The following is a 7,682-nucleotide window of genomic DNA, read 5'->3' on the forward strand; positions in this document are numbered from 1 at the left end:
GGAAATCACTAGTTAATGGATTACATATTGTCATCTTAGAAATAATTGTTCAAGTCACAAAATTAAAGCTTGTAAAGTGGACATTCCATCAATGATACTGCAAACAGTTCTGTTCATTGATCCAATAAAACTCTGTGATATCATTTTCTATCTTATACACTTAAATATACATGCAGTTATATAGTTTAGAGTACTTTCTTTTCCTCTCTTTTGTACCATGACTATTACACATTTTGGGTTTCATTGCTCCCACGGTTCTTATTACTTTTTTGGAAGAGAGTAAAACCAAATGTGACATAACAGAACAGAATCGGTCAAGTCAAAAGGGTGGACATAATAGATAATGTAAAAACATAATACAGGTGATCAACAATGGTTACCATAATGTCTCCCGCTATCTCTAATAGAATTGCCTATATCATTAGTTATAATACAATTGAACAAAACAGTAAAGAATAAAACCGACAAAACCAAAACATTGGAGACATTGTAGGTCTTCAAAAGTAGCTAAAAGTCAACAAGAATGGGCGTCATAATGAATCTCATTATCTTCACAGCTGATGCCTAAACTTTCGAACCTGATACTATCCAGCAAAACAGAATAGGGGAACATCAGTTAAAAACCAGATGGTGAGAGTAATACAGGGCTTTAAATCAAGGTAATGAAAAGTCAAAATGGGTTACTATAATATATCCTGCTATTTTTTTCCTTTAATTAAAAGGATAAAGATAAAAAAGTAAATAATGGAGTGGAGATTGAGATAAAAGAGGGCATAACAACGAAACAGCGCAGATCAAAATATAACCATTTAAGCAGAATAGTGTTTCACCACCAGATAATCCTAACCTAAAAGTAGTTACCATATTGTTTCTTTCTTTGAAATCCTTGAGTACAACTTCCTATACTGTAGCATTAAGTATATCAAAACAATGTAAAACCATTCAAGAGAATGACAGCATTACAGACTATTTAGAATCGACTAACAGAAAATGAACAATGGTTTCTGTATAATCTCCTTGTCTTTAAAAGGTTTTTGCTTATACTATCGTACATAATAAAATCCAATAAGATACAGCCTATTTAGACCATTGGAGACAGAAGGACAAAAGCTAGATGAGACTTCAAAACAAGATGATACTAAATCAGTATTACCTATTAAGATGTCATTTTCTCCAAAATAGCTGTTCCTATCATCCAATCTTCTCTGCCTCATTTCTGTTAAGCTCTTTTTCTGTCAGTAGCTGTCAGTTTGTCTTCTTCATTTTGTTCTCTGCTCCATTTGTTGTGGCCTCCCCGCCACTATTTCTGGGTTCTTTGTATTTTTCTTTTTTAAGAATATCCTGCAATACTTTCTGTAGAGTTGAATTGGTGGTTGCAAATTCCCCCAGTTCCTCTTTATCCTGGAAGCACCTTGTTTTTCCATCAATTTCCAGGGACAGTTGTGCAGGATATCTCAATCTTGGCTGGAGATTATTATCTTTCAATGCTTGAATTATTTCCCCCCATGCTCTTCGTGATTTGATGGTTTGTGCAGAGAAATCTGCTGTAATTCTGATGGGTGTTCCCTTGTAAGTGGTCTGTTTCTTGTCTCTTACAGCTTTTAATATTCTGTTCTTGTATTGAATTTCTGGAATTTTTATTATTATATGCCTGGGTGTTGCTCTGTTTGGGTTGTAGGTAGCTGGGGTCCTGTATGCCTCATACATCTGAGTATCTTTACCTTTTGCTAAATTAGGAAAATTCTCCTGGATTATTTCTGTGAGTAGCTTTTGTAGTTCACTTGTTTGCATCCCTACTTCTTCTTTTATGTTCTTAATCCTTAAGTTATGGATCCTCTTATCATCTTCTTGTCTTTGTATTATTGCTGTTTGTTTCTTTGTTATTTTTAAGAAGTTTTTCATTTCATTCTCCCATATTACAAGTCTGCCCTCCAGTTCAGATAGTCTGTCCTTAGTTTCTTTCAAGCTGTTATGCCAGTCTTCGATAGACTTCTTAGTATCTTGGTAGTCCCTTTGAACCTGCTTCACGTATTCTATGCTTTCTCTGTTTTCTCCATCAAACAATTCTCCCCTTTTTTTCTGTTCTTCCATTCCATCACCTGTTTTTTCTTGGGTGGTGCTTAGCATTTCTCTAACTATTCTGCATACTTCTAGCTTCAGGTCGTTGATAACTTCATTCCTGAATTGGTCTATGAGGCTCTCTATATGGTGCCTTATGTGTATTGGTGCGGTGTCTGCTATTGCCTGTTTCTCAGAATTGGGGGCCGAGGAGACTTTCTTGTTGCTGCCTCTTCCCATGCTGCCTCTTCTTCTCTGTTCCTTATATATGCAAGCTTATATAAGAGGCCCAGCTTCTCTCCCATGCAGAGGACTTTTCCCCTGATGGGTTCAGGGAGTAGATGTGCTCTTAGGGTATGAGGCTGCTGGGAAGGGTGTTGCTGGCCACCGTGGCCCGAGCCCCTTTCCCTCGGCCATGTCCCTCTTCCCTCCTGTTTCTGCCTTGCAGCCAGTGCCCCAGAGACTAGAACTGTGACCCCAAAGAACCCCCTCCTCCTCTAAACTGCAGGTGTCAAGCATTTTGTCCCAGAGATGGAAAGTAAGAAAGACATGAAGGTTTCAGGACACGTGCCAAATGCAGACAAGTTCTTTCTGACCAGAATGTAGCATGCACAGGAAGTTCCCATTTGAAACCTCCCGAGACTTGGCTTCATTCTCTGCAGTTTGTCAGCAATCTGGCCATCTGAGCTCCCATCAGAAACACCCATTAGACTTTGCTGATGGCATTGCAGGGCTTCTCTAGCACACAGCTGTTAACATCCCCAAATCCCTTCCTCAGGACTGTTCCAGATGCACTGAGCAGCAGGGACTCATACAGTCACTGACGGGACTCCACTTCTGTAGTCCCAGTTCTTTGTGTTTGCTCACTGGATCCAGTATCTGGCACCCCCAATTGAAGGAGGACAGTTTTCTGTGGCCCACAGTTTCAGAAAACTCAGTCCATGTTTGGCTGGCTCTAAAGCAGATACATCATGGCAGAAGGGCAAAGCTGCTTACTTCATGGCAGCTGGGGGGAGGCGGAGCAGATTGATTTTCCCTGAGAAGATGGCGCCAGGTGTCTGATATAACACCATGTGTTACACTTCAAGGACGCATCAAGTGGTGTGGTTTCCTACGCTGCCTGTCAGTTCTAAAGTTAATGCAATCCATCTTTAGTGCCACTGTAAAGCTCCAGTGGGGTTCTTATTAGAAACAACACAACTTAGGACACAGATGAAATGACAAATGTTCATAGAACTAAGTTGGTTCATCAGCTTACCATTAGTGCTGATCAATGTCTTCCAAAATCAAAATGAAGTTCATGTTTCTGGTATACAAAAGTCAAAAAATGTGACAGCACCAGCTCTCCCTACATAGTGGATTCAAGTGAGTCCTATGTGCACAGGAAAATTAACTCTAAAACAGAAAATGTGTTAGTGTTGGGGCTGTAGCTAAGCTTAATGGTAGGGTTAGTGTTAGAGTAAATATTCCTGATTAGTTTTTGTGTGCTGATTTTGGCTGAGCAGTTGAGTGCAAATTTGGATGAGACCTCAAATAATACATTTCAGTTAACATTATTGATTTGTTCTGTCTTGAAGGAAAATTATCAAAATAATCAAACTAACTTCTCAAAATCTGCAACCAGTTGCAGACTTTATTATGAAGCTAATTACTTTTCTGAAAGGTCCTGATGCTGTGCTGTGAGGACTGGGATCCCCGCACTAATGACACAGTGCATGCATGAGAGCTAGAGCCACCCATGGGGTCAGAGCACCAGGGAAGCTGAGTCCACGCCCGCTCAGCGATGGGAGACAGGGCAAAGCTGCATCCGTGCACCCCTGAGGTCCACTGAAATGCCCTCTGCTGCTTCCTGGGAGGGTCTGAGCCCCCCCATCAGTGCAGCTAACATGTTTCCATGACACCGCTTCTCTGAAGGGCAAGAGGAACACCAAGACTGCAGCCCTGAGCACACATTCAACAAAACCCTTCATGCTCATGGTAGGAGAAAGGAACTGAAAGTTTGCTACTTTTTGAAGGCTAGGTTGTCTGTAAAATCACCAGAATTAACATTATATTGAATGTTTTCCTATTTCATTATTAAAAGCTCAGTATCTTCCTACCTACAAGGTTAGAGTGCGCTTTGGAGGGCCTGCTGGGATTATTTTTCTCTGATTGAGGGAGAGCAACCTCAAAAAGAAAGAAAATACATTGGGTTTCAGACTTGGCTCAGGCTGCCATGAACCTGTGCCTGGATGCCGGCCTTTTCCTCCCTCTACAGGCAGAATCCTTCACTCTCCCAAGGCATGAACTGGGCATTATCACATTCGGCCAGTAACTGCTGTTCATTGGTCTGGTATTCATTCTACACCCTATGATTAAAACCTCGGGTAAATCAAAGCTTCCTAATTCCATAAGTGAAGCAATGAGTTCATAGGGGAGTAGGATAACATTCCATGCTTTTTTGATTTAACATTTGCTTAGTGTGGTCTGCAGAAATATAAGAACTTTAAAAGAAGAGCAGCAGAGCCAAAGACACCCGGTGAGCCTACTGGCTTCTGAAGTTCCTTTTCCCCAGACACCACTCTCAAGGAGACTGTGCTATGGGAGTGAGCGCTCCTGCTTGGGTGGGGACAGCCAGGGACCAGGGCCCTGAGCACCAGAACAAACTCACAGCGATGCCAGGGAGCACATGGGACTTCCCAGATTCACTGCTCCTGGTTGAAGAACAGGAGGACAGGAGCAGCTGCACTCAGGCTGAGCTCTCTCCACTGCAGTGAGGCTCAGCCGGTCAGCGCCTCTGTCATCATCTGCCTCCCTCATCCATCTGAATTCCATCCCCACCCAAACCATCATCCCTGCCATCTCCAGACCCATGGCAAGGGCTCCACCTGCCATGCCTGGTGACCAGGGAGGATCAGGGTGGTTCCACTCACAAACTCACCCCACAGAAGTCAGACTGAGTCTGTTTCCACCATAGAGCAGCCACGAGCACAGCCAGGCAGAGCTCCAGCATCATGCAGATCAGCATCAAAAGCATGGTGTCCTGCAATGCAGGGTGGTGGAATTACCCATGGCTTCCCACCTAGGTGAAGGTGACCCCACCATCAGAGAAGGAGCGAGGCCATGGGGAGGGAGAGTGCTCCTCCCGCCCCAGTGGTTGGCTTGTTCTGTCCCTTTCTTTGTGAGCTCCCTAGAGAGGAAGACAGGATGAGGAGTCAACTTGTGCACACATTACACACTGGAGCCTTCCCCTTTGAGACCTGGCTGAAACTGCCCATATTGTTCACCCAGTCAGGGGCAGCGGGTGCAACACCTTCCAGGACCCACACTGAATAGCTCCCTTTCTGGCCTCAGTTTTGCTCCTCTGTGTGAACCTGGCCAAGGGTCCAAATTTCTCCAGCTTCTGTTTGCTTTGTTATCAAACACAGATGATAGCACTTGCTTCTCTAGATGTGTTTTGTAGCCTTCCCATGACTTTATGAGGTAGGAAAAATCATACAAATTAGTAAACTTCCTCCATTTCTATAACTCAGCGACTCAAAAGAGACTCAGGGCCAGGGGCACAGGGGCTCCCACATCTGTCCTGAGGCTCAGTGTGCGTCATGAGGGCCGAGGACAGGAAAGGGAGGCTGGATGTCACAGTTTCACCTCCAGTTCACAGACTCACAGTGAGGAGCAGCATAACCTGTGTGTTACCCACACCTGCCCTGGCAAGCACACTGGACTCAGTCTCTCTCATCTCATAAAATATTCCACCATGCATTCTTATTTCTGCACACACACATCGTCTTGTCCCTCCAGAATGGTTCCCAAGGCCACAGTTGTCTGTGACACGTGTAAGTATGTGCCATCCCCATGACACCTGTTTGCATGTACGTGTCTCAGAACTGTGTTGTAACTTAGGAGAGGAAGGTGGGGCAGTTTCTTAAGGAGTGGGGTGCAAGGAAGCGTGAGGCCCGGGCTTTCTCCCTGGCCATCCCCTCGCAGAGCCCGTGGCTCATCTCACTCGGACAACTGCAGGAAAGTAAAAGTGCTCCAGCCTCTTACTGGTTTGTCTTCTGCTTCTTTCCCAGTGTAGCGCTGGCCGTGCACACGCTCTGTGATATTCCAGCTGCAGAGGGGATTTCTGAGTCTCAAACTTCATTGCTTACCTTTATCCAGTAATCAATGTCCCTTCAGTCTCTACCACTCACATTCTCCACAGCCACACGCTTCTTACTGCTAATGTAACAGACACCATCGCTCAGCTGCAGCCAAAGCCAGCATGAGCACTGCGTTCCCTTATGTCCGGTGCTGCCCAACACTGTGGTCACCAGGAAGAGGAGAAGCCCTGGCCATCATGCCCTGTGTTTCCTGGTCTCGGGCCTCAGTGCTGGGTCTGAAGTCTGCCCAGGCCAAGTTCACCCCCACTGCCCCCCACACACCAGGGCTCCCGTGGGCATTCCCTGATCACCCAGTTCTCTCTCTTATGTCAGCGTCTCTTCATTCATTGTTCCATTCACTGAGGTTCTTGGCTTGAGAAACTCACTGTAACCTTGTAGAATTGAGTTTTGTTATCGCTAAGAAACACTGTGAACCGTAAGTTTTGTTTCACCACCAAACTTCTGTGCCTCAACACCACCCTATCAGCTTGCCAGCCCTGGTCCTGCCTTTCATCTGCAGCCTTGGTCCTGCCTTCCTCTACTCAGCCCTGTGACCCACTTCAGTGACCTAAGACGAGAGCAGATAGAAGCTGTCAAAAGAGAGGTGATAGCAAAGAATCAGGGCTTCCTGGGACTCCTCAAACCAGAGCATCCCACTTGGGAGCGTGTATCACGAGATGGTTTCTCAGTGGTGCAGGCACTGGCCCCACTGTATGAGTGCTCAAGTGCCACAGTATCCACTCACTTCACTGAGGCAGAAGCCAAAGCAGCCAGGGTGGCAAAGATGACACAGAGGCCAGCTGCGGCACACACACAGTGCTAGGTGCTGAGGGCCAGGTTACTTTGCCCTGGAAGAGAAGCACTGCATGAGGATCCCCATGGTGGGAACCAAGGCTTCTTAGCCCACAGCACTGCACTGTTTCCCCTGCTTGTCTCCCTTATGAGGTCCTGGGTGAAGAACTCGCTTCCGCATGTGACTCCAGTCCTACCCAGCAGCACCACTCTGAGTTTACAGGGGGCTTCAGTGCTGAGAAGCACGTGGCGTGTTCCCCTCCTGCCCCTTTCCTGATGGCCTCTCAGTGGAATGCAGAGAACATTCTCCTCCTAAAACCTTTTCCGGGATAACCAGGTCCCTGAGACTTGGGCTACAGATTCCCCAATACAGGCCAGAGAGGAGGTGCCAGGTGCAGGTTCCTCCTCCCTCTACACTGCACTGGAGCTCAGCTGGCACCTGTCCCCTGCAGGCCTCATGCTGGAGGCTGAATGTGCAGCTTGGTGCCATCAATATGGCAGAGCCGTTCCATGGGGCCCAGCTGGGGTCTGAGGTTGCCAAGGGAGTGTCCTTGAGGAGGACACGGGATGCTGGCCTTGCCTCTTCCTCCTTTGGTGTTCCTGCTGCCAGAAGCTGAAAGGGTTCACTCCTCACCTGCCCTCCAACATGATATGACACCTTGTCACCAGCCCAGAGCAAAGTGTCTGCCCTGTTGTGCACCAAACCTTCAG

This window comes from Cavia porcellus, unplaced genomic scaffold (genome assembly GCF_034190915.1).
Source record: "Cavia porcellus strain 051 isolate PalLab524CR breed Dunkin Hartley unplaced genomic scaffold, mCavPor4.1 scaffold_17, whole genome shotgun sequence".
In the NCBI taxonomy this organism is placed as follows: Eukaryota; Metazoa; Chordata; class Mammalia; order Rodentia; family Caviidae; genus Cavia; species Cavia porcellus.